Genomic DNA, 12799 nt, shown 5'->3' on the forward strand with positions numbered 1-12799 from the left:
AAGTATATCTGTGGAAATGTTCTAAAGTGAAAACCTGTTAAGGCTTTACAACACATTAACCCTATCCAGACCGGGGGGGGGGTAAAAGTGCCCGCACCAACTTTGATGTCGTATAACTCCTGAATGACTAAAGCTAGGACTACGAAACTTTGTGACTTTTCCTAACATGAAGTTGGCTACAGTGTGATACCAAAAGATTAGGTTTATCATTTTTGTTGTTGCCATGGCAACGGTTTTCTGACAGGTACGCCTGACCAAAAATCACTGATCTAAGTCTCATCATCATCACTTTTCATATTTGTTTACATTTTCATTAGCATCAGACACCCTTGTGAACATTTGAAGTGGTCTGAAGCACATAATAACCAAAATTGATGTGCATTACCCAAGTTAGATGGAAAATACATTAAGGTGACATTTTGGGCAATAAAATCAGGAAATTACGTCATAATGATGTCATAATATCCAATAACGACACCAGTCTGATGTCATTCATAGATCTTTGGCTGAAGATCATCCCCTCCAAGTTTGGTGGTCATACGCCATTCGGTTCCTAAGTTATGAGGGGGGGGGGGGGGGGGGGGGGGGGGGGGGGGGTCAAATGAGCCCCCCCCCCCCCCCCCCCCCCCGGGTCCCAGGAAAGCCAAAAAAGCCCGGTCTGGATAGGGTTAACAAACGACTTGTTAAGCATTGCTTAAGCATTATCAAGGATTTATAACCCATTACTTAAGTATATCTGGGGAACTGTTCTAAAGTGAAAACCTGTTAAGGCTTTACAACACATTAACAAATGACTTGTTAAGCATTGCTTATGAATTATCAAGGAGTTACAACACTTGATTATCAAGTCATTTGTTAATGTCCAGAAACATCCATGAGGGGCAGTCACATGAGCCTCAACTTACTGTTTGCCATGTTACCAGTCATCACACACTAACCATTACAAAAGGGTTAATTAAGATTTCACTGATGCTGCAAGAGTTTATTACCATACATGCCTAATAGTACTTGTTAATTGTTAGGTGGTAGAAGACAACAAAGAGATAATGTTTTTTCTTTCAGAAATAAAGGAGGGTTATCTGACATTTTAATGATGGTTTACTAATGATTATCAGAAAGTTCAATCACCATAAACGAATCATTAATTAACAGTATGTAATAATTACCAAGAAATACATAATGACTAACTCGTGATTCACTAAGGGTTAACTAATGTTAAAATAAGGCTTAACTAAGGCTTAACTTGTGCTTAAAAAGGGGTACTTATTATAAAGTGTTACCCAGGTGGGTATACACTCATTGGATTTCATAACTTTGCCAAAATAGTAGTGAAACATGAGAGGGAATCACTTGTGTTGTCTTTCTTTCTTTCTCTCTTTCTTTCTCTCTTTTTCTCATTCTTTCCTTCTTTCTTTCTTTCTTTCTTTCTTCTCTCTCTCTCTCTCTCTCTCTCTCTCTCTCACTCTCTCACTCTCTCTCTCTGATAATGTTGACATATTTAAAGGGGCACAATGTAGGATGACGTACAATTTAGTGATTTTAGATATTTATGTTAGTTTGTCCAGTCATCAAATGTACCTCTAATGTTTTCCACAGGCTGTTCATCCTGTTTCGAATGATGACACATACACAGCACTGGACCCCAGCAGCCGATTGCCTCAGCCTGAGTATGACACTCTTCAGGTGAGTGGTTAAATTTAAATCTATAATTCTGTCAAAGTACAGTACTGTTTAACACATGACAGGTAATGTCTTGTGTTGTCCTTCTCTTTTGTGTGTATCTCTCTCTCTCTCTCTCTCTCTCTCTCTCTCTCTCTCTCTCTCTCTCTCTCTCTCCATCTAACAGGCTGTGAAGAGTGAGGATGCCACATACATGCCTCTCCAGAGAACAGCTGAGGACTCGGTGTATGAGACTCTGCAGGGGAGAGAGACACACATGGAGCTGAAGGATATCAGCCTGAAACGCCAATATTAGACATGCTTTTAGAGTTTAACATTTTATTCATTCTAGTACTCCTGCTGTGTTGAATTGTCATTTAATGAGGTTGAGCTTCTCTAGTGTCTCATCATGCTCATGATTCTCAAGAGTTGGTTGTGGATGCTGAATTCTCTTATCTTTACACCGACCTGTTGGCCTACTTAGCCTACTTCCATTGTTATTACTTTGTACTGTCATCACTTGTGACACTTTCATGTAATAGTTTGTGTGCTTTACATAGAGATCCAGAAAGTCAAAGAATGCACGCACATCAGTGGCACAGGTGCTGGACCAAACGTAAGATAAGTGAAAAGAAAATAAAAGTCCGCAACACTGTTAAATGCTCACAAATATTTAATGGCACGACGTTTCAGACTAACTGTCCTTCATCAAAGTGCAACCACTTTGATGAAGGACGGTTAGTCCAAAACGTTGTGCCATTAAATAGCACTGTTAAATGCTCCCAAATATTTAATGGCACGACGTTTCGGACTAACCGTCCTTCATCATCAAAGAACACATTGCTGATGATCAGCCCTCCTAAATCGTCAGAAGATTCGGTGACCCTAGCCTGCCACAGTGATGCCAACCCACCAATTCAGACCTACACCTGGTACAAGAAGACTGATAGTGGACCTGCTCTTCAAGCTACAGGGAATACCAGTAGCTTAGTGTTGGTGTCTGGAGATGAGGGCTTTTACTATTGTGTAGCACACAATCAGTATGGCTCCCATTACTCTCCTAACATTTAAGTGACATTCCAAGGTATTTTTAAATAGAATTCTGGTTTGTGTTCATAGTGTGGCCCCTGGAGGACTATAACATTCGAAGTGGCCCCTCACATGAAAAAGGTTCGTTGCATATGCAGGAGATAGAGAGAGAGAGAGAGAGAGAGAGAGAGAGAGAGAGAGAGAGAGAGAGAGAGAGAGAGAGAGAGAGAGAGAGAGAGAGAGAGAGAGAGATTTTCAAAAGGCTAAATTAATTTGGTGTTTTCTGTTTTGTATTTTTGTACATGTTTTATGAATATAAATTTGAAGCTGATTTTACGTATGTAGCATTATGCTCTTTATCGATTGTCTGCTTTTTTATTTGAAGTAGCCTACTTCACAGATCCATGTATTTGTATTCATCTGTCCAATATTTTGAATTCAATAAATCTTTGGCAAAGGAAGCTTAATACTGCTGGTGTCCTTATTTCCAGAATCTTTACCAAGTTCTGTTTGTCATTGCACTTAGTCCACCTACTAGAGTCAGTCATGGCCCCATAATGCACCCCGTTCCACCAGTGGAACGCTGTAATCAGAGATTCTTTAAGTTTATAGAGATATGCCAATGTAATAGGTTGCTATGGGCACCTAACATGACCACGTTCCGGTCTGCCTAAAGAGGCGTGTCATAATACTCCTAGCATTGAATAGAACAGTTCTTAGGTTTGCCTAAAGGGGGACCCCCCCCCCCCCTTGCAATAACGCGGCCAATGGAACCTCTCTCTCTACTCTCTCTGCTGTAATTGTGACTGAAAACTTAACTACCATAGAACTACTCTACTGTGAAATAACACAGGGCCTTTAGTATTGCACTATGACTTGGTCATTGCCATGCCACGTGTAGTAACAACAAATGTATAACACTGTGTTTTACTGTAAGGGGTTAATGCTGATATGGCGAGATCTCTGGAGTAATTTGTGGAAGGTCAGACGTGCATGCTGAGTGTGCATCATGTCTCAGAGTCACCATCAACCAACAACCACACACACTCACATCAGCAGAAGTGTCACCATCAGTAATGCACTGTGACTCTAGTACATTAACCTGTCCTGGCCTGAGTGAGGAGTACTAGGGTACAATAAGCACTAGACATCTGAGATAACGATTTATGTTTTTTTTTTTTTTAAAGTCTAGCAAGACATGTCACCCTTATCAGATTGGTTTTGGCAATCTGGCGGTATTCTCCCTGAGTAGTCAGCGATTCCAGGTGTATCCAGTCTATAGCCAAGTTCCGTTATCCCCACACTGCTTACTGTTAACCTGTCCTGCTTAAAGTGACACCACACTATTTTCTGGAAATAAACTGATTTTACACCTCTCTCTATCTTTCTGCCTGACATTTTCTCAGTCTGGGAATTTGAATCCCACCTCCAAGCTAGCACACTGTAATTGAATCAGCTAGCTGCTCCCCATAGATTCAATTTAGATAATTTCTATCTCAGAACTGGAGGATCCATTACCAGACCAAGAGAATGGCTGGAAGAACAGGAGAAAGATTGAACTCAATGTAAAATGAGCTTATTTCCAGAAATGGTGTGGTGTCACTTGAAATACAAAAATGCAAGATTGTGGAAAAAGCAGAGGGTGGTGTTAGTGTGAAACAGATAGCCACACTCTCAAGAATAGAAGAGTTTAAAAAAAAAAGAAAGAGAGGTGTTTTTAAACACAGTTTGACAACAGTGTCTCAAACTTCCCCATGGCCCGACCTAAAGCAACACTATGCTGTCTTCCTCTAATGTCGTCCCTACAGATTAGAGAGTGGAACTATTTAACCAATTGATGCCTGATGTTGCATTGGGAAACATTGGCCCTGGCGCCTGGAGCTACATTACGCAACATTCAGGTTCATGAGATTTGAGACAACTTTATTAAAAATCTCTGTTTTAGATAAATTAACACATTCTAATTAAAGATGAGGGTCTTAGCGTTTAAATGCAACTTAGTGCATATTTTTATGTGCTTCAGAAGCTGAAATATTTAGGCTTTTATAGGCTGAGGGCAGCTTTTCTTAAAAATGGCTCCGGCATTCAGCACCCTTTCTTGCAGGTGCCTTAGGCGTCAATGGGTTAAAGGAGTGGATGCTTCAACTCACTTGGACATAGCGAAGGTTGATTTGATAGGACCCATTCATACAACAAATAAAATGCATCAGAATAATAACACAGGCTATAAACGTTACCACAGTGTTTCCATCTAAATGTTGAACTTAGGGAAGTTACAGCCGGTGGAGGGTGCCATATAGAAACTACCAGGGTCTCTCATGTTATGACTTAAAAACACTGAAACCATTTTGGAAACAACTAAGACTCAAAGAGTACTAAGTGGTCCATTAACCCCTTTGTGCAGAGCCTATGTTATAACCTAAGTCTGTCACCAAAATTGTGATGACCCAGTCTTAATCTGTCACTTAAAGCACTCGGTAATGTCATAGCAATGTTGTTATGATGTAATTAAGTCTTTTAAGCAATAAGTGAACAGGCCCACCGGCCCGTTCCCGCTACTTTAGGTATACTGCAAAGAGAAATGGAAGAACAGAGGGATGGGCCGAGGAGAAAGGGAGGTGTTTTTGAACGTATCTCCAACTGCTCGTCTCTAACTTCCCTGTGATGGAAAAAACCCTTCCCTGTGACACTATTGAACTGGGCCACTCTTTTGCTGACTGTCATTCATAGACCACACACTGTTGTCAAGAAGACACATCAGTCACTCACCGTGTAAGTACATGGTTATATTTTACATACTGCACATGGCGTTGTTTAGCATTGCTTATAGTATCCTACTAATATCCTACATTCCAATAATTTGTTGCTGGTGCTCAAGTTCTTGAACAGAGTAGATTAAGACAATTGTGTAAACTGAACAAATAGCCTACATTGAACATTTTGTACATTATATATCACAACGAACGTATTACTTTTTGTCAATGCTTAATTGATTGCCATTATCCTAAATGTTTAAATTACTTGATAAAAAATGTTGGGTGCTGATGCTCATAGTAACTAGTCTACCTGTATTTGTTTTAAGTGAAATGTTGTGGCATTTTGTATGGGTTGCAATTAGTTGTACTCTTTTGGTTTGATTTGTAGCCTATTTTGGCATTTTGTCACATTTGGTATGAATTGCAATGAAGTGCTTGGTCTTTGCTGATCCGTGGTTTGTAGACATTTGTACCGGTCTTTGGTTGGCGCAGATGCGCATGCCATGTGTTTGTGTCTGTGTGACAGAGAGAGAGAGAGAGAGAGAGAGAGAGAGAGAGAGAGAGTCTTGTCTGCCTTGTTCTGTATGTGAATGTCTTGTGTGGGCTACATTGTAATAGAGACTAGATCAGTGGTTCCCAACCTATGGGTCGGGACCCAACCTATGGGTCGCTAAAGATCCACAGGGGGTCGCGGAGCCCTCTTTATTTTAAGGGGTTTCATTTTAAATATATATAGCCCATATTGAATAAATGCATTTAACTAATAAATGCATTGCAGCAACAAATAGTAAGTGCTACATTAAACATTTACTCTATATTTGACCAAAGACGAATTGAGGAATAAAATAAGTAAAATGAGTTTTCTCAGGAAAGCTATCCCGGGTGATCGAGTGCTTGGGTCACAAAAGCTTACAATAGTAAAAATATGGGTCCCTTACGAAAAAGGTTGGGAACCACTGGACTAGGTTATCTTGAATATTCAGAGTGTTAAAATTGTGTTTGTGAATGGTGTTCATTTTGGTCTTTAGTTTGCATGCAATCTAGAAACAATGAATCAACCAACCAACCAACCAATGATGTTCAATGAATCTTTCTATGTTGGAATGTACATTATATTTTGTCCTGTGCTGTTTATGTTCCTGTATGCTGTTGTGTGCCATACGCTGGATCTGTTATGCAATGACTGTATTATGTGAGTTATGCTTTGCCCTGTCTTCATGTCTTCATGTAGATGCAGTTGTGTGCCATATGTCTGGTCTATTCGGCAATGACTGTATAGGCTGCTTTACCATATTTATTCTTTGCCATCGGTGAAGTCACTGCTCTGCACTTTACATTAGATTAGATTCTTTATTGTCCCATAAGGATATTTATTTTCACATCAGACTGTGCAGTTCCATCATGTTAGATCTTGTAGTACACATCTCATTTGCTATACACATAGACACCATTTTCACACATAGACACATAAACATCCTCAGACATTCACATACAATACTGCCGTGCAAATCAAGAACGCAGTAACTCGAAAATGGTCAAAATTGAGTTTAGATAGGAAATGGGCTTTAAACTACCTCATTTGTCTTGTGTCAAAAAACTGTGGTCTACCATCATCCCGTTTTAGAGAAAAATAATGTTGAAAGTGCAAAAATTAAAAAAAAATGAAGTTACTGGGGTGTTTAATTAAAGGTTACGTCGTACAAAACAAAAACGCAGTAAGTCGGTGAGTTACTGCTGCACTTTCCAATGGCAATAGTTTGGGAGTAGACAGTAATACTAGCCAAGAACGCAGTAACTCTTGCAGTAACTCCTGCAGTAACTCCATTTTGTGGAATTAATACCAGCTAAGAACGTAGTAACTCAATTTTTTGCGGCTAAAAGACACATAGGTAACACTTTATAATAATGGATGCCCAAAAGCATTATAAAGACTTGATAAATAATTAACTATTGATGAACAAAACATAAACAAATGTTTGTAAATGACTAGGAAATGTTAACAAATGTGTATAAAAGACTAGGAAATGTTATGTTAATATTTTATATTCATCAAACATTCACAAAATGCTTGTAAATGAATAACATACTCTGTTATAAGGTATGTAAAATCTTTTATATATTATTTGTAGATATTTCATAAAGCATTAATAAAACTTAGTTAATGATAAAAACATGTTTCGTTAATCATTGGTAAATTATTTATTAATTCTTTACTAAGCAGACATTATTATAAAGTGTTACCGACACATAAATGTTTTTTCGGCGTTTTCTTATGTGCATTTAATTTCTATCCTAAAAAAGTATTACAAAGAAGTGTCACCACCACTTTACCGACAACACAGTTGTCGGGCTATAAAGGAAACTTTGAAGCCTTTTTTCTCAGTTTGCCAAAATCTGAGATACTGCATTCTTGTTTTGTACGGCAGAATAGCCTACATATACACACATCTATTCATATACACTCCAATATACACTCCTCTACATACTGTACCTATCCATTACATTCCTCTCCTCCACACAACCCATCCATTTTTATTTTATTTCATTCCACCGTCCTCATTTACCAAGCTATACCACCAGCTATGCAGCTCCTCTCATTTCCCAGCTTTGTCACCACACATACATTAGTCCATACATACCACATGTTGTTTCATCCCTGCATTGCCCAACATGCAACCTAGCAATGCATTATGATTTACTTTCTGATCTGAGACAGATATAGAAAGAAAGATTTGTATTTTGTCATGGCCATGTGTCGTGTAATGTCTTCTTATGTTATAATGGCTTAGACACCAAGTTAGCTGGCCTGCATTAAATTGTCTGTGAATGCTGCCTGCTGGTTTCTATTGAGCTGTCTTTGTGAATGGTTGAGAATAAGTAGGCCGTCAAGTTTTGAACTTTCTTGTACCTGAATCTTAAACAAATGTCATTATCTTCACCATGGGTTATATGCCACCTCCGTGGTCCTGCGTGCATGGTGTGAACACATGCAGGGCTGTTTCAAGGTATTTGGGGGCCCTAGACAAAGAGGGACAAGGGAACCTTTTATCTCTCCGAAGTATTGGAGAGGAGCCCCCTCTTTTTGATAGCAGTATCATTGAAGGTTTCAGTCATTGAATTTAGGAAGGTTTTACCTCACTCACAACGTATTGCTATCAGTATCAGAACTGTACTGCAAACATATCATGTCAAGCTTGCTTCTAGGTCATAGGAATGTTTAAGAGAAATCACTGGTGAACTCTGCCACTGAGGGTAACAGCTTGTGGTAGGGTTAATGTAAATTGTTTGGGCCTGCTCTGCCTGTAGGTGCCGGAAAGGGGGATGCTGTGGTGCATTTGCATCCCCACTGTTGGGCTCCCTAAATGACACTTTCCCAATTTTTACTGGAGACAAAAGAGTGGAGTGCAGCAGCAGTGATATTTTTAAGAAATAAAGAATCAAGAAAAACAATGCAGTACTACTTTTAAAAGTGTGTGTGTGTGTGTGTGTGTGTGTGTGTGTGTGTGTGTGTGTGTGTGTGTGTGTGTGTGTGTGTGTGTGTGTGTGTGTGCTATAAAACAACAACAAATCCTTCAGAAAGCCTGTTTTCTATACAGTATACCTTGAAGAACATTTGATAAACCTTTTTTCATTTTTGATTGTGCTTTCATGCAGGATTGAGCAACCATGCATGGAGAAAGCATAATTTTGGTGTTACTCCTGCTCATCTCTCCAGGTTGGAATTGGAATTACAATATTTACATTTCAGTCAACTATCTTTATATATTCTTTATTTATCAGAAGTGACCCTGAATGGAAAAGACTTTTCAGCATTTTTGTTATTTTCAGAGGGTTCAGCTTCCTCTTGATTGTTTTTGTTAAGTATGGCAGTTCATAGACTCTGGGAAATGACAACACAAAATGCTAGATGTGCAGGCGCGGCCGGTTCATTAAGGGCAGATGGGCAGTGCCCCTCCAAAGATTCTTCCTCTGAGAAAAGTAGATCCATTCAGAAATTGTAGATAAAATATGTATTGCAACCTCAATCACACTGGGAATCGTATTACATCAATGCTGTGGTTTGTGACGAGCTTTGCGAGTGGAATCGGGTTTTATTTTTGGTGAGAAGTCAAGTTTACATCCAGTGTGGCTGTTTTAGCGTTACTGTCTATGGCACTGGCCTGGGCAGATTTCTCGCCGCCTCAGCTAAGCCCGGCCCCCTCGCCCCGATCCCATTCTACAAAATTAGCACTGTAGCCTACTTAGCATAATATCATAACATAAGCGCGACTTTATGGGCGCTATCAGGGCAGATGTATGATCTGCCCTGACCAATGACAGGTTGGTGGCCCTGCCTGCTTTGAAAAAGACACAACAAACATATTACTCCGCTCATCTCTAACCTGTGGGATTTTATTAACTCCATTGCCGCAAATTTTCCTCACAAAATCGGTGGATTAAACGGATAACCATGTCGGATTTGACGAAGGATATGTGTTGGCTGGTTAAGGATTCACGTTTGGGGTAGGTACAGTTTGTATATTTGCTATTGCAAAGTTTAAGGTTTTATGACCGAAGTCTTTGCATAATGGGTAACTGTCTGTTATTTAATGAAATTTGTGGGCTTGCAATGTTGAGACAGCAAGCAAATGTGTAGCTTCGTAAAGTCTGCTGCTGCTACCCCCACGTAGCCGACTAGCTGATGACATTCTCTGAGAAGCTGTGTTGGGCTTACTACATAGTTTAAACAAAGCGTGAGGGATTATGAATCAAGTCTTTGTAAAATAGGGAAACTGGAAGTTATTTAATGAAATATCTGAGCTTATTGAGCGTGGGTGTTGTTGACAGCTTCGTTTCCGAAAGCTAGCTAAAAAAATACACCTGCACACGGTCCAGCCTAGCATTGCAGAACAGGAGCGAGTCTGTTGGATAGTGAGCTTCAGTGGCTGAATGCATAATTCCCCTTTTAAGTTTTAACCATGGCTACTCGTTTCGAAAATAGGCACGTCCTTTCCCGGTATTGGTAGCATTTGGTTCTGTGGTACATTTGAACCGGCAGCAAGAGGACGACTGACTGAATTGAATAGTGTTGCAGGGCTTGTTGATTTGGTTGCATCCAATGTAATGTACGAACGGTGAAGGCGAGATCACTCGTCTATAGGCAGCAGCAGTTTGTACTGTAGTAGCCTACTTGAGGACAGTTTGTTTCGCATGTTGGTCGACAAAAACGCTTCTACATTTCAAACGAGTATGTTCGCACACGAGGAGTTTTACTCTGCTTTGGCAAAGGCTACGATGCTGGCTACGATATGAGGCTACGATAGCCTTAGTTTTCCTGATTGTTCGTGCTGTCCGGTTGCGTGGAGTGCATATTCCTGTCGTGTTGCTTGTCAAAAACTCCAACTCCGCAAGCGGACAAAGTATTATTCTTATACTTTCTTAACATGTCTGCAATCGCTCTGCTTAAATGAGCAAGAGAACTAGCTGCGTGGAGAGAACTGTCAAAAACAGCTTTCTTCAGAACAGAAGTTGAACAGATAACGCGCATGCCTGATAAGTGCGGTGTATCACGGGAGGTGGAGTTTTACTAACACACCAAACACTGCGTAAACGCTCTCCTGTCTTGCCTACACACGCAATGCAACTCGTAAATGATACAGTATTGATTTTATTATTATGGACTTGATCGCCAAAATTTCTGCCCTGCCTGTTTTCCCATCCACCGGCCGCTACTGTAGATGTGTTTGTTGTGATATTATGGTACTGGTTTTCGTATCTGTTTATTATATCACTATTTTGGTATGGCAACTTCCAACAATCTGCATTTAGATATTTTTATACAAAGAAAAGATGTGTGAGTGCAAGTGTATAAAATCGGAAATTATCAATATTAAATGCTTCTATACAGTTTTTCCAGCTGAGTTTAAACAACTAATTATTTGTGTTTGTCTCCCAAGGTGTTTCTGACCCAGAGTGGAAAGTGACCTTAACGCCAAACAAATGTGCCCCTCTGAATTCATTGGTTGATATTGGATGCTCCTACGAATACCCCATTGGTTACAGACCTGTGAAAACGTATTGGATTGTAAATGACACTGAGCCATTGAACTGGAAGGATTTCAGTAATGTAAATACGATAGAGAGATTGGGATATCTAGGGGACAAAAACAAAAACTGCACTCTGAGGATTACAGATGTGAGAAACAGTGATGCAGGAGCTTATAAGTTTAAGTTTGAAACAGATCGATCAGGCGGGAAATGGAGTAGTAAGTTAGCATTCATTCTGTCTGTCACAGGTAATTTTATTTTCTTGGACATCAAGAAACAGGAAATATATTTTTTTACAAGATGAATGGATAACTTACAGACTATCTTATGTCAGCTCTGCAGGTAGTGATGACTCCCACCACAGTGACAGAGGGACAGAGTGTGACGCTGACCTGCCGCTCCTCATGTCCTCCTGACACCAACCCCACCTACATCTGGTACAAGAACAGACAACCTGTGACCAGCCAACCCAGAAGCAACACACTGACCCTGAGCCCAGTGAGTAAGGCAAACTCTGGCCGTTACTACTGTGCTCTGCTGGGACATGAGGATCACCCTTCCCCCTCAGTCTGTAAGTTCAGTGGTTGTTGCTGATCAGCTGTCTACACTTTGTAGGATGTAACAGAGCATAATTTTACATAACTTTGCGGAACCTTACACATTAGAAACATTGTGAAATACCAAGTTACACATTAGAAACATTGTGATGTACCAAGTGTTATAGGTTATACAATAATCATATTTTGGAATCTTGTGACTGTAAGTGATTTGGTCATAATGTCATCTTTGTCTCAGGTGTCAATTGCTGGCATGTGATCTACACTCATCAGAGTATCTGTGCTGTGAAAGGATCATCAGTAGACCTGGGCTGTTCTTACTCATATCCAAATAATCTTCAAGTCACTGAAACATTCTGGCATAGACCACCGGATCCTGAAGATCCTGTAGATTTTAGTAAAACACCAGAGTATGCAAGTCGCACAAAGTACCTCGGAAACAAAGAAAGCAACTGTACCCTAAGACTTGAAGATCTGCGGGAGAGTGATGCAGGAGAATATCGATTCAGGTTTCTGACTACTGATCCCAATGAGAAATTCTCCGGAATTCCAGGTGTCACTATCTCAGTTTCAAGTAAGTAATGTGCTTCTAATTTGAACTATGATAGTGATACCATGATGACTACGAGAGATGATGAGGATGATAATGATGGTAATGATGATGATAATGATGAGGATGATAATGATGATAACTTTTTCTGTTCAGCTCTGCAGGTAGAGATGAGTCCCACTACAGTGACGGAGAGAGAGAGTGTGACTCTGACCTGCAGA

The sequence above is a fragment of the Engraulis encrasicolus genome, chromosome 1, assembly GCF_034702125.1.
Source record: "Engraulis encrasicolus isolate BLACKSEA-1 chromosome 1, IST_EnEncr_1.0, whole genome shotgun sequence".
NCBI lineage: Eukaryota > Metazoa > Chordata > Actinopteri > Clupeiformes > Engraulidae > Engraulis > Engraulis encrasicolus.